At 40.6% G+C, this 20,775-nt stretch overlaps 1 protein-coding gene across 3 annotated transcripts in view; it reads right to left on the bottom strand.

Annotated features, from left to right (window-relative positions):
* zbtb4 (zinc finger and BTB domain containing 4) overlaps window positions 1–19,709 on the bottom strand; it is a 28,252-nt gene extending 8,543 nt beyond the window's left edge. The window contains exons 1-2 of one of the 3 annotated variants that reach the window (XM_086059324.1): window positions 19,535–19,709; window positions 16,063–16,120 (exon numbers count right to left, since the gene is read on the bottom strand). The gene's annotated coding sequence lies outside the window, so the exon portion shown is untranslated. Of the gene's footprint in view, window positions 1–10,615; window positions 10,797–16,062; window positions 16,121–19,534 lie in introns of those variants that run through there. The other 2 variants (XM_086059325.1, XM_086059323.1) reach the window with 2 other exon arrangements.
* Between the last annotated feature and the right edge of the window lie 1,066 nt (window positions 19,710–20,775).

Below are 20,775 nucleotides of genomic sequence, written 5' to 3'. Positions count from 1 at the left end.
TCCCAGTTAAGTTTAGTATAAAACTAAATCCGAAATTAAAGTTTTTTGTTTTTTTTAACTGAACCACCTAACTTTGCCTCATAAAAGTCCGCTGCCCTTAACACTAACAAATCATACGAAGCGACGTAGACAGGCTAACAAAACTAGCATCGATAAAGTGCAATAGTTATTAAAAACCTGTAACTTATATTTGAACATAAATGGTAAATAACACAGAAAAAAAAGAGCATAAAATATTACTCACAGGTACGGGTTCTGTTCCGTAAAAGACTAGTAATTTCACTAAGGCTTTTAAGTCTTTGTATCTTTTTGTTGTCTTTGTGTTTCATCATCAAAGCTACATGTGTGCAATATACTGCCCACTAGTCATCAAGGCTCGCACACAAGGAGCACCAAACAGGATGTCTACTGAATTAAAGGGAAAAAATTTGCAAAAATTCTACAATTCATTACATTCAAAGTCATTCTGTGACAACTATGTAGTGTGCAATACTAGTACAGAGTGCTATTGTTTAATAAAAAACAACACACATTTTTTGGGGGGTGGAAGGGGGGTTTAGGGAGCTTGGAAGGATTTAAGGCAGGGGTGCTCAGGTTCGGTCCTCGAGAGCCCCTATCCAGCCTGCTTTCCATGTTTCCCTCCTGCAGCACAGCTGAATCTAATGATCACGTGATATCGATCCTGATCATGAATCAGGTGTGTTAGTGGAGTCTTGAGGACTGGACTTGAGCACCCCTGATTTCAGGTATTTCCATTCATTTCAAGGTATCACTGTATATGAGTTATGAACGGTTTTGATTGATATTGAAATCACACACAACATGATTAGTCACTGATGTCAAGACTATTTAGTCAGCTAGCAAAACTCAACACTAAACTTTAAACGTGAAAGAAGAACCAGTAAAGAAATAAGTAACGCAATAAAATAATAATACCGGTATATAACAAAGATAATAACAAATTAATACATTTTCTAAATTATTCATTTTTATTCTATTATTTTAAAATACATTATTTTCCTGCCATGTGCGCCTTGGCCTCTTAGGGGCAGTGTGGTGCCGCACATCCATGGAATACACGCTAACATTAAGATAAAGAGTAGACGAAGAAAGTCAATTAAGCTTTATCAATATAACTCATTTTTCACAGATTGGGAAAAACACATACTTTTAAACATTCTTTCTCTGTCACTGTACCTGTTACTACAGTGTTTTATGTATCACTCTTGACACAACACCCCCTCTTCCACACACATTTTAGTTAAGACTCCATATCAATTCCGATGAATGACCCTATCGCTAATAAAACCAGTCACGTTCTTGTTGGACATTCCTGGCAGGGGTTCGTATCTGCTGGATAGGAATTGAACTATTTGGTTGTGAGGGCGAGGAAAAATGAAAAGGGAGGAAGGGTCAATGCAAGGGAGAAGTACTCACACTTTGTATTAAAGTAGAAGTAGAGATACTAGTGGGGGGGGGGGGGCTGTAAGTACTTGTTCAACTCATTTAATTAGTAAAAGTAAAAAAAAAATTATGAGCTAAATAATTAATGTTGCTGTTTAACTCATTCACTGCCATTGACGGCTATAGACGTCAAAAATTCATTTGAACTATTTCTATTTAATATTTTTTCCCCACTTTTGTTAACAAGAGTATGAAAACCTAGAATTTTTTTAATTGTATTGGAACAGATTTTAAATTTGTGATTAATCGTGAGTTAACTAGTGAAGTCATGCGATTAATTACGATTAAAAATTGTAATCGGCTGACGCTCCTAATTTTTAATAATCTTTTCTTTAAAAAAAAAAAGATTAAAAATTAGGAGGAAAAAAATTATATATATTTTTAAAAAAGATTAAAAATTAGGGGCAGCAGGCAATTACAATTTGTCATTGTAAATATTCGCATGACTTCACTAGTTAACTCAGGATTAATAACAAATTTTATACCTGTTCTAAATGTACAAAAAAAATTCTAGGCTTTCATACTCTAGTTAAAAATGGAGAAAAAAATTAAACTAATAGAAATAGTTCAAATTAATTTTTGACGTCTAGAGCTGTCAATGGCAGTGAATGAGTTAAGAGGAATAACATATCATTTATGCTAGCAAAATAACGTTATGGCCGTTCAATTGATGCAGTACTATGAAAAATAAAAAATAAAAAATCAACATAAGTACAGTCACAACATATTTGTACTGCATTACTTCCTGCCACTGCACAGCGGACGTTTGTCTTGCCGCCTTGAGCGACCGGATAGAATGCAAGACAACGAGCTATTTTGCATTTTTTTCCCTTCTTACCACAGGCCCGGCTGAAGCATGTGACGTTGCCACACATAAGAGTACCGGGCCAACAGCTTGCAACGAGCGTTGGCGATTACTTATTCAAGAGGGGCAATTTGTAAAACTGCTGATTGGCAAGGGGTGGGGGTTGGGTGGGCGTCCTGCGTAAGAGCGCAAATGACGCGAGGAGACAAAAATCCTCAGTCATGCTTTGCTGCCTGCGTTTTCAAGCGGCAAGGCAGCCAGGAAGGCAGGCCGCTGTAAAATTCCACAGGCAGCACTGAACAAGCAGAAACTAGGTCAGCGCTGTTATTGCAGAGGGAAGAGCAAGGCAAGAGAGAGTCAACGGGTGACAGAAAAAGGGAGCCGGAGAAAGGCTGTGTACGCCATCATTCACTCAATCCAGACTCCCTAAACACTATATACGACTATATAGTTCACTCATCAGGCATGTGCACCATTAATGACATCATCACTGTCACATACAAGTGAGGCTTAGGGAATAAAAAATAATCACTATTATTTTTGATTGATATTGAAATCACGATTAATGAACACAATTATGCCAAACTTAGTATTTATTCAACTACCAAAACTCAAATTTAAATATATTGCAACTTGAAAGACCAACCAGAAATTGAATGAGTAACAAAGTAAAACAATAATTTATTAAAATCATTGCAATAAATGAAATAAAAGTTTAAAAAAATAAATAAACTCATTCACTGCCATTGACGGCTACAGACGAAAAAAATTAATTTAAACTATTTCTATTAGTTTAACATTTTTCCCACTTTTGTTAACAATAATATAAAAACCTAGAAAAAAAATATTGTACATTTTGAACAGATATAAAATTTGTAATTAATCATGACTTAACTATTGAAGTCATGCGATTACAATTAAAAATTGTTAACAAAAGTGAAAGAAAAAGTTTAACTATATGAAATAGTTCAAATTAATTTTTGACGTCTATAGCCGTCAATGGCAGTGAATGAGTTAAACGGCTTCAAGCATGCTCAAAGATGGCAGAACAACATTCGTTACACGCTTGCTGGACAAGCAACATGGTGCATTTAGGGTGCTTTCACATTGTAGGAAATTACAAAACACCGCACCGTTTGGCACATTAATCGTAGGGCTGCGCAATTGATCGAAATTCAATTACGATTTCGATTATTACCCTCCACGATTACAAAATTGGCATAATCGTTCAAAAACGATTATTAATACAAGGGCTGAAACGAGTCCTCGTCATTTGTGACTCGGATACCCGCTGAGATAGTCGTAGTCAAGCTAACGGCAGTATGCATGACAGTACACGGGGCTGACGCTGTGAGAAACCCAATTTCAAAATAAACCTTACTTTACCAAGTAGTATATGTAGATTAATGCATTGCAGCGCTTTTATTTTGAAGTTGTTTCCAGAAACGTGTCGTCGTGGTGTAAGGGCTGACAACGTGCTCATCTATTCAGAGTTTGTGAAAAACGGCAATAGAAATGCACAGTTTAAGTAAAAAAAAAAAAAAGAAAAAGAAAAGAAAAGTTGATTATCTAACAATTAAAAACAGTTGGTTGTTAATTATTACATTCAAATGTTGTTTTTGTCTTTTGTAATTATAATTGTTCTTTAACCAAGAAAGTATATACAGGTATATTTTTATTTCTATCCAAATACCAGATTATTTGTTAGAATTTTCAGTAGGATATCCCAATACCAAAATATTCGATAGCTGCAGCCCTAATAATATTAATTTTGAGTTGTTTTGAGGCACGCCCACACGAGTTCGTTCACCACACGCCCCTGTCAAAACTAGCTTGCACCCCACAAGCCATACTGCACACGCTGCACCCCAACTTCAAATTTTTGCTAACATAAATAATATATATAATTATCAATTTTTTTTGGTCCAAAAGGAACTTACATAATTACAGTGTTTCAAATAATTGTATTTGTCTTCATATTTTTTAATGTTTAAACATTTTCTTGTTTTGAACAAATACAATTAACTCATGATTAATCACAAATTTGATATCTGTTCTAAATGTACAATTGATTTTTTTTACGTTTTCATACTCTTGTTAACAAAAGTAGAAAAAAAGTAGAAAAAACTCAGAAATAGTTCAAATGATTTTTTGACGTCTATAGCCGTCAATGGCAGTGAATGAGTTAATATTGTTGTTATCAAGAAATGCTACTTAGTTTCTACATTCCACACACTACTTTAATCGTTATTCATCTATTATTGCCTAAATGTCAATTTGCCGTATTTCCAAAGTAACCAGCGCCGATGTTTTACTCTAACTGAGCCAATCTGAAAAAAAAAAGTTTATTTTTATTTTTAATACAGATTCATTCATTCCTTCTGTTTGTTAAGAAATACATGGGAAGAGGACTTTGAAATAAAAAAAAATTGCATATTAAATCGCAATCACAATATCGAGGGGCAAAAAAAAATAAAAGAATCGCCATTAGATGATTTTTTTCATGACACATTCAATAGCGTTACAAAATGGTCAACTGACTATATAGGGCAGGGCCCTATATGGTAGATAGGGAGTGATCCCAATTTCCGAAGATAGCCATAGAGTGCGAGCATGAGACAGAGAGGAAGAGGAGGATGAGGAAGGGTGGATGTGAAACAGGAACAGTCAGACAGCAGCGCGGGCATACACGCACGGCGACGGCCACACAAACGGGCGGCGCGTGTGCGCACCGTACTGCGCACGCATGCCCCACAGGCCTGAACAACAGACGTCAACAAAGTAGGCCCCGCTTGGGCGCACTTGTCACCTGCGCCCAAGCGCGACGTGACGCGCGTTCCTAATAAGCCCGACAACAGGCTCGTCCCTAATCGCGCCGCTTCTGGAAAAGCCGTTTTCCTCGACATTCCACATATTCAGCTTAACTCATTCTGCTGCCATTGACGGCTAAACTATTTCTATGAGTTTAACTTTTTTCCCCCCACTTTTGCTAACAAAAGTATGAAAACCTAGATTTTTTTTATTGTACATTCAGAACAGATATAAAATTTGTGATTAATCGTTAAGTTAACTAGTGAAGTCATGTGATTAATTACAATTAAAAATTGTAATCGCCTGACGCCCCTAGTTTAAAAAAAATTATAAAAAATGAGGGGAGTCAGACGATTAAAATTTGTAATCAAAATGAATCGCATGACTTCAATAGTTGACTCACGATTAATCACAAATTTTATATCTATTATAAATGTACAATATTATTTTATCTAGGTTTTCATAAAAAATGAAATGGAATAGTTCACATGAATTTTTGACGTCTATAGTCGTCAATGGCAGTGAATGAGTTAAGGTCCATGTTAGTGCACTAGTAAAATGGCCAGCGAGGCTTTTTTTTCCCCCACTGCTAGTATAACTTTTGGTCAGCTAGTATACAAGTGCTGCACTAGTAACAAGGGATGGACGAGTTGTATCGATACCGGGTAACATTATTAGGCCGATACCGGCCTTTTTTCGATGTATCGGGTACTCATGAATGGTGCTGGTACCAGCCACAGATATTTAAGGCAAACAAATATATTTAAAAAATCTGACATTGAGTAACTCCTCCTCACCAACAGTTGGCGCTACATATGTTGATGAATCATCACGTGCGTCAGAAAAATTCATTGATATCTCTTGTATCAGAAGTACTAGTGGTATCGGGCTTTGGTATCAGCTGCAATATGTAACTTTTTCCCCAAAAATATCTTGACAGTAGCCTTTTTATTTGACCATTTATAACTTAAATGTCTTCTAATTAGTAAAAAAAACAACAACACCTTAGCTGTTCACAATGGCTACTCCTGCAAGCCTCTGCCCAATAGTTTTCAGACCGGATTTGGGTTCGAATTTCCCGCGCCCTGTCTGCGAATGTGACGTAATGTGCGCGGCGTGTATGTGAAGAAGGGTATGTGCAGTTTCATTTTTCATCAGCAGGTGGCAGTAACGTTTCGAAATGGAATATTCTACGTTCAGTCGCTTTAAGAGTGAATACTCTTACTGGTATTGGTCTGAATAAATCCGACTGAAAGCTAGTACTACTACTCAAGCACCAAATGTAAGTCTTTGGCCTCACTAGTAGCACAACTTATACTACATATTATTAGCGAGGCAAAACGGTGCACTAGTTAAGAACTGGGTGGTACTACTAACTCATTCACTGCCATTGACGGGTATAGACGTCAAAAATTCATTTGAACTATTTCTATTAGTTTAATTTTTTCCCCCCATTTTTGTTAACAAGGGTATGAAAACCTACAATTTTTTTATTGTACATTTAGAACAGATATGAAATTTGTGATTGATCGTGAGTTAACTAGTGAAGTCACGCGATTAATCATGATTAAAAAATTTAATCGCCTGTCGCCCCTAATTTTTAAGAATATTTTCTTAAAAAAAAGAAAAAGAAAATATTATTAAAAATAAAAAAATTAAATTAAATATTTATTTATTTATATATATAAATATAATATATTGATTTGCGTTAAAGACAAAAGTAGTAGAGCACGGACTTGCAGCACTAGTAACATGTAGTAACGTGCCAAAGTTGCCCTACTAGTGTGTAGAAATGACATACAGCAGTGGCAAACAATGTGAAAGAAACAATTATTCTACTAGTGCGCCGGATTGTGGGGATGAAGAGCGTACTAGTACATGGACCTTAGGCCGGATAGGATGGCTATTGAATAAATGCTGAACGGCTTTCCACACAGGCCCAAGCCACACGCCGGTCGGGAAATCCCTGACGACAAGCGCCCTGGTCGGCTCCGAGTGGGCGGACTCGGCGAGAGACGGCGCTCGGGCTAGAATGTCAGCGTCTCATCTGATGCCTGCGCCGGGAAAATGCGTGTGACGCTCCCCTCCCTTTCGCAACCGCACACCCCCCCCAACCCCCCCTTCGCTATTTTTTTCATCTCCCTGTGACGCACGCGGGCGACGTGCGAAGGCAGAGGCTGCACGACACCCGCGTCTGCCGGCAAGAGACAGGCAGGAAGACACAAGGTTTTGTGAGCCCGACCAATATTGTTTTGTTTTTTTAGGTCAATGCCATTACGATAATGGGCAAAAGAAAATTCAGATAACAGCAATAATGGCTGATTAATTTAAAAAATATATATAATAAATTAAATAAATGATTTTATTTAACAATAAAGATATAAATTACAGGCAGATTTTAATCGGTAAAAAAATGAGCTGATTTCATTGGCTGGCCGATTAATCGGTCAGGCCCTAAACATCATCCTTAAAATTACAGAGTCTTGACATACGACTGACCTGATGTGACCTATTTTTTTTTTAAAGGATACTAAGATACCGCTACTTGGGTCACTTTGACCCAACTTTCCGTGTTGTCAATTTGAACTAACTATCTGGGTTGTTTTATGTATAAAATAAGCAAAAAAGGGTGGCTTTATTTAAAACAACCTAGAAAGTTGGGTCAAACTGAACCAAGTAGCAGGTCAGTCCAATTTGTGTCCAAAATTTTGTTATTTTTGACCCTGCAGTTTTAAGAGTGTATACTTTATTTTAATAAGAAAGTAATAAGTCACCATTCATAATTGTAGATAATATTCATAATTCGTTATGAATTAAACCATTGAACAAAATGAGTACAAAGTGTATTTTCAATGTCAGTAATAGTGTAATGTTGTCATACATTGCACATTCATGGCGTTACCGCTAATCTGTGTAACATTGCGGTTTTCCACCGAAGAAATTTTGCAGAATGACGGCTATTCCCAAATTTCCGATTACTGGAAGTGTGGACGTGACGTCTCTCCGCCTCGCAAGCTGTAACCATCCATTATCCCGGAAATAAAAGTTGTGAGCGAGCAGTATAATGCGTTAACTGTCTGCCATTTTCGGTGTGTGTGCGAGGGGTGGAGGGGAGTGCCTGCGGGGAGGAATGCGGGGGCCTCGGTGTTCCAGCTGGCGAGCCGGCGGCTGGGAGCATGTGGGACGGGGAAGGTGTCGGTTGGGCTTTCTCCCCCGCGAGGGGTGGCCGGAGGGGCCTGAATCAAAGCAGCGGTTGGTCATCTGTGAAGAGGAGTGTGTGAAGAACCGCTGCTGAACTTTCCACAACCCCCACTGCACACCTCCCACCGCCAAAGACCAAGTGGAATGGGTCGGAGGGGACGAGATGGTGGCCCATGTGGCCCACACCACACTGGACCATTTCTCCATCTCTTCGCCACGATCCGACGTCTTTGAATACGTTTATGCAAGCATAAAAATGGTCGAAATGCTGTATGCATTGTAGTATCTGTGAGTTAGTGCTATGTGTCTTTAAGAGGCGGGGCCTAGTGGGTTGCATGTGACATCAGAGAATCTGTGTGTGAGTGTCTGGGCCTGAGCTATGGCTCACAGCAGAACCTCCCGGAGTTCAATAAGCCATGAAGCACATTGACGACTGTGGCTCTCCTTTCCCGCATGCAAGGACATAACAGATTTCCGAGGATTTCCACGATAGACAAGTACATAGGTTGCACCAAAACAATCTGGTGTGTACAAAACAACCAGTCGACATTGTTCCTGGATATTTTGGGCTGCATTAGCAAATGCAAGTAGCAGCGACGAGACAACGAAATCCGATGAAGTGGTACACACTACGCAGCACAACAATGCTCCGAGGCTACTCGCAGCAGACAAGACAGCTCCTGGGTTCCAAAAGCCTTAACTTGAGGAACCATAAAACAATATGAAATAAACCATTTTCAAATTCGGCTAACTTTTTTTCCTTTTTCCCGATAGCCGATTAATTATCAGTACATAGTAAATAAAATAAAACTTGCTTTTTGGTCCCTTCACAATCACAGGTAGGACATTTGACTGCTTTACAAAACGTTGTCCTTTAGTATTTAACTCTACAACAGAGAAAATAGCAACCAAAAAAAAGGGGAAATATATCTTATGTTGCATAGTGTTAATGTGCAAAAAAAATAATATTTAAACTTAATTTAGTAACTTGCTGGCTTTAAAACTATTTTAACTGTATTAATGTAAATGTAATGAAACTTTCTTATAAAATGTCAATAATAAACAGTTTACCTCGAACTTTTGCCTCTATTGTGGCCACCTTTGGCCAATTGAAACACATGAAAACTTTTTATTTTTTATTTTATTCCTTCCTAACCACTGGAAGGAATCATAATTTCAATCAATCGAGAGACTCAACATTTGAAAATTTTGGACAAGCGAGTAGTTTTATGTAATATTTTTTTGTTTATGAAAGAGGCAGTTAACAGCTTCTTGTCGAGGCTGGACTTTTAACGAATTTAAAAAAAACGTGGTACAAAGAATATTCAAGAATTAAAAAAAATGTAAATTGATTTTACAACCTGCGCATTGTGCTAACAAAATGGAATTTGAAGGTTGATATAAAAAAAAAAAAGAATGGCAAGAACTGAAGCTATTTAAAAAGAAGGAATTTAACAATAAGGACGCATTTAAGTTTCAGTGGCCTTGCTATTGTGAGGGGGTCCTTGGAAAAAATGGCCCTGAACCCCAAAAGTTGAAGAACTCCTTGGCTAAATCACCAAAACAAAACCTGTCATCGTACCTATGACCTCTACCCCTTTGGCAGTGTGCATCATACTTTCCATACGTTAATGATGGGGGTGCTTGGAAACCATGGAAACCACGGAATGCCGTTGGCAGCTGATGCGTGTCTGTTTTGGAAAAAAAAAAAACTGTGCGGTAGGACATATTGATGCCCTCCAACAACCTCCAGCACAACAACAGTCTGCTAAAATGGACGACACACACACGCATACGGAGCGGCCCCACAACCAAAACAAGCCACAGGAACACTCAACGGAAAGACATGTGGTGGTGGTGGTTGGGGAAGGGGGAGGGAGGGGGGGTTCTTCCCAACACCAAGTCCGTTGAACGCACATTCTGACCTGTCATTCCCCTATGCCGAGACGCGAGCCACTCGGCCCAATCCAAAAGTTTCACCGCCTGCCCTCGGAAAAAAGAAGTGCGACAGAGGCCGAGGATGAGGGTGACGAAGGCCTCGCCGAAGAAGGCCGGCGAACGCGCGCACGTGCACGCGCTTGGATCACCGTCCGCGCGCACCCACCCGCCCGCCAGCGCTCACGCCCCGACGCACGCATGGCATAAAAAAAAAACAACAACAAAAACGCAAATCACCAGCTCGCCACCCCCGCCGCGCACCCCACCCCCCCTTCTCTTCACGCGCGGAAAAGCAGGAAAGGCAACCGAGGGGTGGGCTGACAACACAAGTCTGCCTCTCTTCCGCTTATTCTCCCGCTCCGGGTGCCGGGAAGGCGAGCATAGAAGGGAACGTACCTCGGAAAGCCTCCTGCTGCATCTCTGCTGCGATGTGTTCTCTCCCCTGCGCTCCTCTCTCTCTCTCTCTCTCTCTCTCTGTCACACCCCCCCCCTCCGTCTGTGGTCGAGAGAGAGAGGAAGGGAGGGAAGGCAAGAGAGCAAAAGAGAGGGAGAGAGAGAGAGAGAGAGAGCAAGCGAGTGTACACAGGCGGCATATGAAGACAGAGGGCAGGAGCGATTCTCACACTCCAACTTTCCCCCTATCTCTCTCTCTCTCTCTCTCCCTCTCTCTCTCTCTCTCTCTCTCTCTCTCTCTCTCTCTCTCTCTCTCTCTCTCTCTCTCTCTCTCTCTCTCTCTCTCCAGGTTTTACCTCACACACACCACTCAGAGTGTTTTTCCCATTCCCCCCTCCCCCTGCAAGTTACCCCCCCTTACCTTCCTCCCCTCACACCCCACCCAAATGAATCCAATCTTCTTTTTATTTGGAAGTGTTGTTCCCTTCATCCCTCCACACACACTAACACACACACACGCGCACACACACACACACACACACACTACTTTATATACACAAAGCCTGGCGATAGGGCGAGGGAGGGAGAGGCAGAGCGAGCTGCGAGGACGCCATTTAAGCAGTTTGTCATGAGCGCGGCGAGTCCCCAAAATGGCTGAAAACAAACAGGAACCGAGCCAAGTCGCAAAGACCCCGGGCGCGGGGGACGGACGGACAGAGCGAGAGACAGAGCGAGAGAGATGACAGAGTGGCGGAAGGCAAATGGCGGATGGGAATGCGCTTGTGAAGCGAAGCGAAAGTTGGAGAAAGAACGATGGGTGGGTTCGGGGGCGGGGTCAAAAGTAAATGGAGGTTGGGTGGCGGACGTCCATTAACTGATAAAGTAAGTCCAGGAAGGTACGGCCTCACTTGTAGGCCACCGAGGTCACTAGTCAAACGCAAGCCAGCATAGAGACAACTGACAATTCACGCTCACGAGCACACCTGTGGACAATTTACAAAGTCAACAGTCCATTCAAATAGCAGTTTCAAGCTGCTTGATGCCATCCCCAGTCGAGGTTGACAAACATAAAGCAAACAAGAGAATTACACGTCGGCGACAGTAAAACAACCAAACTCTATTGACTTACAAGGCCACTGCTAGCTTAATGCTAACATGTAATGGAAAATTCGGAATGTCACGCTAGCAGTTAGCATCTATAGTTGTAGTTTTAGTACAACAACTTAAAAGGGAAGTCAAGTATGACAGATAATTTAAAGAAATACTTTTGCATCCCAATATAGCATTTTTTCTAAAAAAATATATGAAATTAATGGCAATTTTCTATTATTCTCGTTTCTATTTACTGATTGTAAAATGGCCACAAGAGGGCAGCTGATAACTAGAACGAAAAAAAATGTGTTTCTATTTAACGGATCGTCGTCCCCAACGGCTGACGCCTTCCCCAAACTCGGTTAAATCGAGTTTCCACTGTATATATTCTTTATCCTCTATGAAAAATGACTAATATTACAGAAGCTTTTTTGTGTCTGCGAGACTGTATGTTACTGCCACCCTGTGGCCAAGTCGGGCACACCAGCAGGAGCAGCGCACTGAATTGATTTCAGCATTAAATCAAGAAGATTATCATCTGATCAGAGTCAGCTAAGGCCTGTTTGTCGGATGTCTCGCAGAGATGATCCTGTGGCGCGTCGGGTTTGACGATCGTAAACATTAAATTGTCCAAATATGTTGTTGCTGTAGTGCTACTTCCCCCTGCCCTTTTGAGTAACCCCACTGCCCCCCCCCCCGCCCCCCGAATGCACCAACTGAATCCTGACGCCAGGCCCCTGCCTGCCCGCTCGCCCGCCCGCCTCCTGCCCTTTCTCTCTCACTCCCTTTCATCACTCTCTCTCCCTCTCACCCTCATTGTGAGCCGCCACGCTGGTCGCCATGGGAACCGCTCCGGGATTGGGTGTTGTTCTTGTGACCTCTCTGGCGGCTCTCGGGAGTTGGAGGACAAACTTTTTTCTTTTTTTCTTTTTTAAACCACCCGCTCCCCCACCGCCAACTCGTTCACTCCAATGCAGTTTCACGTGACAAAGAATTACATCTCGGTGGAAAAGACCGAGCGAAAGCAAGCGAGAAGTTTGTAAGAAGCGGCGTGCCTGGTGGCAAAGACAATAGCTTTAGTGTGTGTGTGTGCGTGTGTGCGCCGAATCCGCACGTGCTCGCCATCAGCTTCGCATTCAGAGTGCCCCCGTCGTCCGGCCGCCCCTATTCATGGCGCTTTTGGCCCTAACGTGATCACGGCTTTTCATACTGTGCTACCAAGCGACATCTGAACGGCGAAAGGAAAAACAACCCCCCCCCCCACCCCCTAAAAAAAGGAAAGAAAAACAGAGGAGCGGAGGAAGCCATCTTCTCTGAAAGCGCGGAGCCGGCCAGCTAGCCAAGGTCGCACCATAAATAGAAACATTAGTGAAAATCAAATTGACGAAAAAAGCCACAAGAAGTACGAGGAAATCTGTTTGTGTTAATGTATTAAAAATAGTTTGCGAAGTGAGGAAGACTGTCCAAAAACACATTTAAACCAGTTTAATTTTTTTTTTTTTTTTTTTTTAGATTCTGTCTGACTGTCTCACAGCTCTGAGGTTAGGGGTTCAATTCTGCAGCGATTTACACACCCATGTTTTGGCAGCTCTGCTGGGTGAAGATCCGCCACATTCAAGTGACTGAATTGTCTGAAACTATTATGACATAGTCAAAAAGGTAAGCAGAGCTGCATGGCGTTGCCAATTCGGCAGCTTGTCGAATGAAGTGATGCCTCCACAATGGAAAAACATAATCTGTGCTGTCTTTGCGGGGGTTCTCGTATACTTCACAGTTGCTTTATAAACACACACAAAAAAAGCAGTATTTACGGACACATCCTCAAAACAGGCTAATTTCAGCACGAGTCGATTTGATATTTTTGGCCAGTATTAACTAAAATTATGTTGTTGTTTTTTTTACACGTTATAAAAAAATATATAATGACTATGATGATTATTTTATTCATGATATAATTTTTGTAATTAATCATCTGATTTATCAGAATCCAAATATCAGAATCTGCATCCGTCTCAAAAAATCCATGTCAGGCCATAGTTTAAAGAGTGCGATCATTTGATATGAAAGCATGTCACAGATATGTTAGTAAGACATTTGGAAACTATTTTAAATTACGGAGAAATGTTGTCCTTTTATGGTGCCCGCTACTTTACGGTATATGAAGTGGCATATTCATAATTATATGACATCATGTATGACAAGGGCACTCTGGAGGTCAAAGCTTTTTCTCCATGTGAAGGGCAGTGTAGAGTGAGAGAGAGTAAAAATAAATTTAAAAAAATCAAGGCTGAAGAGAGATAAAATAAAAATAGCACAGCGTGTAAACACATCTGGCCCAATTTTAGCAGTCTGACGCCACTGGTTTACAATAAGTGTTCAGAACGTTTTGTGTCTTCCATTCAAATGAATTAGGAATAGAAATGTGCTTTTAGTCAACATTTTAATAGTTGCTCATTCCGCCTCGTTATTTTCGCAAAACACGAGTACTGTGTATCATTTGTTTGTTGGGCCAACAATAATAATCCCTCCTCTTTCATTTCTTTCTGCCAAATATTGTAATCAGCATTGGCCTCAATAAATCCATATTATCGCTTGGCCTCTAATACAGTCAAACAATCCATCCAACTCTTCTGTAATGTGAATTTCTATAATGGCAATATAGAGAATTCAGTGAACCTAACCTATAATGAGGGAACCGAGAAACTCCTCAAAAAGTCAAGATTCAAACCCAGAACTGTTCAAATGTAATGCATTTGATGCATACCACCGTTCACTCACATTTTCTCGTCTATCTGATAAAAACTTCATCATATTATAATCGGTTTCCCACAAGCGCAGGTTCGCCAGTTCAGAGCTGTCTTAGCCGGTTTCAACCCCCCCCCCCCCCCCGAAAAAAAATCAATTCCAAATGACGCAATGAATCAACATGTTTTCCCTCTCCCGAGCGCAGGCCGCGAATATGTCTGAGTGTAGAACCAAAGAAGAGCGGAGTGTCAGCACACATCCTCAGTGACCTCGAGAGGGGATGACTAACCTGCTATCCAGCTGACTTGGACGCACTTCACAAGTGGGAGGACCAAAAACTTTGAAAGGCCTCGAATGTCAGCGCTTTTCTCCAAGAGGCCGAGGCAGCTGTTTTGCGGCCGCCGCGCCACAAAAATGCGAGGATGCAGAAGACAAATGTTTACACTTGGACACACACACACAGATTTGTGTGTTTTTTTCTTTTATTGCTTCAGCTGTAGTCATTAATATATCATATCCATTTATTCTTTTTTTTTTTTTACTTTTCAAAGTCCAGTTTACAATGCACTGGTTGGAAAACAACTTCAAAAATGATATTTTTCAATATTCACGTTTGCCCTGTTGAGTGTTTCAAACCCTCACCACTAGATGGCAGCAGCAAATGTCACAACATTTAACCAGTGTTGTAATACAGTACAATACTATTGAGTGCAATTTTTTTTGTATTAAAACCACATTTTAAAAAAAATATTTTGGGGGTGTGTTTTGTAGGGTCCGAACGATAAGATTGCGATACCCGATTAATTGGCTGACTTTTTTGGTTCCTTGACTCTTTCAACAGCAAAAATATGTGTTAAATTATTATTATTTTCTTCCTGTGTGTTATTATCTATGATATCATGTTAACAATTTTAAAAGAGACCTAAATGGCTGATTAAATCAGACGAGCGATCAGTCGGGTCCTAATATTTTGAGGGGGAGGTAGTGTTGAAATGGATTAAAAAAAAAAAAAGTAGTCCTACTTTTCTAATAAACAGGGCTTTGGCACCCACTTGTGGCATCTTGGTGCAAAAGAAATATGTTGAAGTGACCTGACAAGCTTTGTAAGTCACACTCAGGGAGAAGCAAAGTAGAAGTTACTATATGAAAGACCACGCGTTGACATACAAAAAAATCAGGTGTAACCTGTCCCTGTAAGCCATTTATCTTCAAGCCTAAAGTTGTATATGTTTGAAATTGTATTAAAGTTCATTCGTTTGTGGATCCTTGGTGGTGGTATATTTACAATTCAAACTATATATAGTTTCCCCCTGCTATTCATAGAAAATAATTGACGCACCCTCATATTGGAAAAAGGGCCTGCAGATGCCACAAGATGGCGTCAAAAGTACTACTCCTCAACTAACTTGAACTTAGTTCCTTGGCACCGATCTAACACAAGATGGCGCCATAGCTGTACTTTTCTAATCAATAGAGCTTTGGCCTGAGCTCAAAAACAGTGAATAGATGACTTTTTCAGCGAATAGCAATTTTGAGATTTGAGACTGCCGAACGAGGACAAAGTGCCAAGAATGTATGCAGAGTTCCTTGCGGCACAAAATGAAAATTCTCACCTTTTTTGGCATCACTTGAGGAGTTTGCATGCCGGATGCTGAAGATGGTGGGCCTGACCTGCAAAAACAACACAGGAAGCCTCTAATTAGATGTCAAGCGCCCGCGAGGGTTTTTAACGAGGCCGCCCAACAGTTGTCGCGGATTGCTAATAAACCTGGAGTGGCGTGTCAAATGACAGACGCCGCACAAACGTCGCACAGAACACAAGCGGTCTTCGCTCAAACGCGGTAGTGAAAGCGCAAGGAATCGAACGCAGGAGACGAAGAGGGGACTGAATGTGTGCATGTTGCCAAAGGAGACTGGGAAGGATAGGTGGAAAATAAAGTGTGTGTGTGTGGGGGGGGGGGGGGGTTTGTGGGGGGGGGTGCAGCTGCTTTTTCCACTGCCTAAATCAAATTAATTAGCTCCTTCATCTCCAGGCAGCTACTTGGGCATGCTGGCAAAGAGAGAGAAGGGGCGGGGCGTGGGGAGGGGGACGAAGAGATAGGACATGGCGGCGGCGCTCGTGAGGAAAAGGGAAAGCGCGCAGCGTATGTGCGCCATTCTCGAGGACACGCCGCGAAGGGGAGGGAGGGGCGCATAATTCTCCGATAAGCATACGGTTTGTTTTGCTTCAGGAGGAAGTGGCGGCGTGTACTTCCTGTTTCAAGACAGCCTGTACTTTTGAGGCTGCGGGGGTTTTATTTTTTTATTTTTTTTTTATGTTGTGCATGCACGTCAGTGCCCTCTGGGACAACAACAACAAAAAGTCATTCAATAAGCCAGCGCTTTTTACGCTTAAAATGACACCTAAAAAAATACTGGACTGTCCAAGTACCACCATAAAGACCTATATTAAAATAAAGTAACACATTAGGCCCAAGTGTTCAACAAAAATTGAGGCGGTTTCCTTCCTAAGAAGTATATTTATTGTTAACCCCTGTAACATTATGCACAGTTTAAACTAGTATTTAAATTCTGACATGACAAATTAAAATCCAAACAACCAATCCAACGGAAGATTAATAAAAAATAATAATAATAAAAAAATAATAATAATAATTATATATATATATATATATATATATATATATAGGCTAATGAATCAAATATTTTTGGGGTTTGCTAACGTTTACTTTGAACTACTACGGTGGCTCAGAGAGACCACACTTTGCGAGCCTATCGCCAATTTTAGCGTGAGCAAAACGAGTATCTCGGCGAGCGACAGCGACCTGGCAGTCGGCTGGAGTGGCTAACAAGAGCGGCTAGCGAGAGACGCTAGTAAAAGCTTGCGAAAGCAAAGCAGAAGGTAACAAGCGACGGGAGCCCGGATCACGGGACGCAGTGATGACCCACCCGCAGGCCCCACCTGTGGACGGTAAGCGGCGGTCGACCCTTTGGATCCAACACGAGAAACAAGCGCCGCCAGGGCTAACTACGTTTGCGAAGTTGTCCTATGGGCATCCGTAGCAGGAAGATGGTGGCGAAACATGTTAGCCTCTTAAGGTGAGGCTCTTGCTATGTAATATTATTAGTGATTACTAGACTTACAATGATATAAAAAGATGTATGTTGATGTGATAGAACATATGTTTTTGCATATTATTTAAATCAATAGTGGGGTTTTAAACTGAATGCATTATTAGTTCACTATTAGATGGTGCTAAATATTACACACTGTCACTTTAACTTTACAGAGAAAAATCGGCCGATTTTTGGTGTGCTTTTTTGAGGGGGGTGGGGGTGTTTGAATGTGTCTTTGTCTTAATGTTGCATTGTGTAATAAGTAATGTAAGTTAATGTGTTAAAAAAAAGACAATCCACAAACAAAACAAAACAAAAAAACACAAAAGAATTTGATTACAAATTACAAATTTTAAAAGAGCTAATATTGGCCGGTCAATTAATCGCTCGGGTGCTAGTTTAAATATCGGAAAATTTAAAATAATTCTTTACTATAATGACTCAATTCAAATAAAAGTTCAATAAAATCTGGATCAACTCAAGTGTTTAAAAACAATGCATTGTATGTAAATGTATTAAAACAACTCAAGTATAGTTAACAAATGTATGGTACTTAAAAAATAATAATAATAATAATAAGAAGAAGAAGAAGCTGCTGTGTCACTAAATAAAAGAAACAAATAAAGGAAGTGATGCTTCCTAGGTACCATAGGAATGAATGGTGGGCTTTTATTAGACTGCTTCTGTTTGTCAAGTTTTCGTAAAAAGTGCAGTATTTCGTTACATATTGTGTTAAGAGATGGGATGGTTTCGTGCATTTGTAGCTAATGAATAAAAAACATACCATCTTGCTTGATTTCGTATGGTAGAATGTGACACCAACCGCCCCCACATCAGCCAAAGCGTTTATACTTCTCAAAAGCAAACGACTGCGGTTATGTAATCTTCCCCAACTATTTTGCAAAGGTCTTAGAGCCGCGTGCGATGCAGTGATTAAACTTTTTTTTTTTCGAGTAAAGTTGCAAAATAAATAAATAAATTGTAACCAAATTGCTGAGTTGCCAACACTGACTCTGCTTTAAGTAGCTTCTCTCTAATCACAGTCATGTTGTTAGTGGCAGCAAGATAAATTTGTATTTGTAACCCTTTGACATAAATGTCTACCAATGTGTCAAAACTGAAGATGACTTATTTTGACACAAACTGGCAGTTTAAGTGACACAGTCTAAGACGGGCCGAAAAGGCACACAACAAGACCTTCCTTCCAGCGAACGAGGCCATTCGGAAAGAATGCTTTTAATTGATGAACCTTTGGAAAGAGGGTATGAAGAGGCACGTAGGTGATAAAAAGGAAGACTGGATGAAAGATGGCAGCGGCCCTGGGATGACGTCACCCAAAACAAACACTTGTGGAATAGGACAGTCTGGACATTGGACAAGGTCTGGGCCCGGAAAGGGGATGGATGGAGGGTTGAAAGAGTGAGCACTGCCTCCCATGATAGTCACTCACTTTTAATATGAAACACATCCCGATGTGTTAGAAATTAAACAGGAAAAACATCCATTTCTATTTCACATGTCCTAATTGGGGTCAAAGCAAAGCAGCGGTCTTTCCTAGCTGACTTTGGACAAGAGGCCTAGTCACAGGGTAGCTTCCAACAACAAAAAACAATCAAGAAAACCAACAAAAAGTCTATTGAGCTCTATTTGTTGAGATACTTTCCCTTTTATCCGCCCCCCTCGTTATTGATTTCTCTATCTAAATTTGATGTTTCAAAGGTCATCTTTCAACACGCTAATGTCATACTGGGAATGTGCCCCGTCGTTACGCGCATTCGCACTTCTCACATGAGTTATGACGACTTACGGCTATTTGGGTTGGACAACAATAATAATCTCAGTCCGTTTACACAATGACTTCACGACGACTAAAAACGCTGCTACTCGGACATTTATACACAGTGACGCACATGAATACAGCACCACGTTGTCGTGTACACGCGACGTTCGTGCGTGTGTGCGACGTACCCTTTATCACAGAGGACGGGGTTTCAGCTTTACCCTCGCGTAAGCAGCAAACTGGAACTACTTCAGCGTACCTTTACGTCGCATAAGCAGCAAACTGGAACTACTTCAGCGTACCTTTACGTCACAAAATGGCATTAGAAGAGCGCATTTTACTTCCAATGTCCGCCTTCGTGCAACAACCTTATTGGAACAGCAGAGGGCGCAAGTTTGAACTCTGAGCACCGCCCATTTCCGCTTTGGTCATTCGTATTGCGTAACAGCTGGGTATTGCTGTGGTTATTTGGAAAAATAGACACGCGGGGGCGCTATTAGGCCACTAAGGTGCTTTTTGTAGCGACTACACAGCCATATTTTGATGGATACAGGGTTAGACTTAATAATCATGAAGTATCTAGGTAATATATCAGTAGTAATGAAAGAAGGGAAACAAATGATATTAAAAAAAAAAGGATGAATTGAAGGAAGGATGGTATGAAAAGGATCAATTAAGGAGTGAAGGGGCTGGAAACCTTTATTGAAATCCCAACTATAAACCATAACTCAGGCTACAAACCCGTGTCTGAATTTACGACATTGAACTATTTATTGTAATGCACAAGTGCAATTGTAATAATAGCATACTGTGGTCATTCGGTGCCCTTGCTCGACGATCTCACCCTGCTGCACCTGCTACAAAAGTAAAAAGTAGCCCACCTGTACATTGTCAGCAAAATTACCAAACAATTGTAGCAACAACAAAAAAAGATTCCAAAAGATTACAAACAAGTTATGCTGGTTCAAGTGTCTTTATTCAAACAGAAAATGAGGAAGATTTATGACATTTTGTTGTTGCCGTTGAACATTAACATTGTTTAAATGTTTAACGCACATATTAAAATAATATATATTACCTACTTCTCTAACAAATCATTATTTGAAACTAAACCCTAACTTCTGCCATACAATGCAAACCCCGGCAAGACACCCTTAACTTGGCTTAAAACCTTAACTTGAAAGGCTAACACTTGATTTGAAGCCTTTTTTTTCCTCTTTAAACCATGATTTGAAATACTACTAAAGATTCAAGTTGAAACTTGATAGCAACCCCCTACTTTGGAACTATTTTGCTTGATAGTGGGATAAATCAAGAGTTAATCTCAGTAAACCTTGTGGAGTTGTATGGTGCTTGTGCGTCGCATTGTACAGTAAAGGTCTTTTCAAGTATTTATGAGAACAAACCTACGCAAAACTGTTCATATTTT

This window comes from Leptonotus elevatus, chromosome 17, assembly GCF_054856555.1.
Source record: "Leptonotus elevatus isolate MCC_2025b chromosome 17, RoL_Lele_1.0, whole genome shotgun sequence".
NCBI lineage: Eukaryota > Metazoa > Chordata > Actinopteri > Syngnathiformes > Syngnathidae > Leptonotus > Leptonotus elevatus.
Note: the sequence above shows the minus strand (reverse complement) of the source record. Positions and strands in the feature narration are given on the sequence as shown.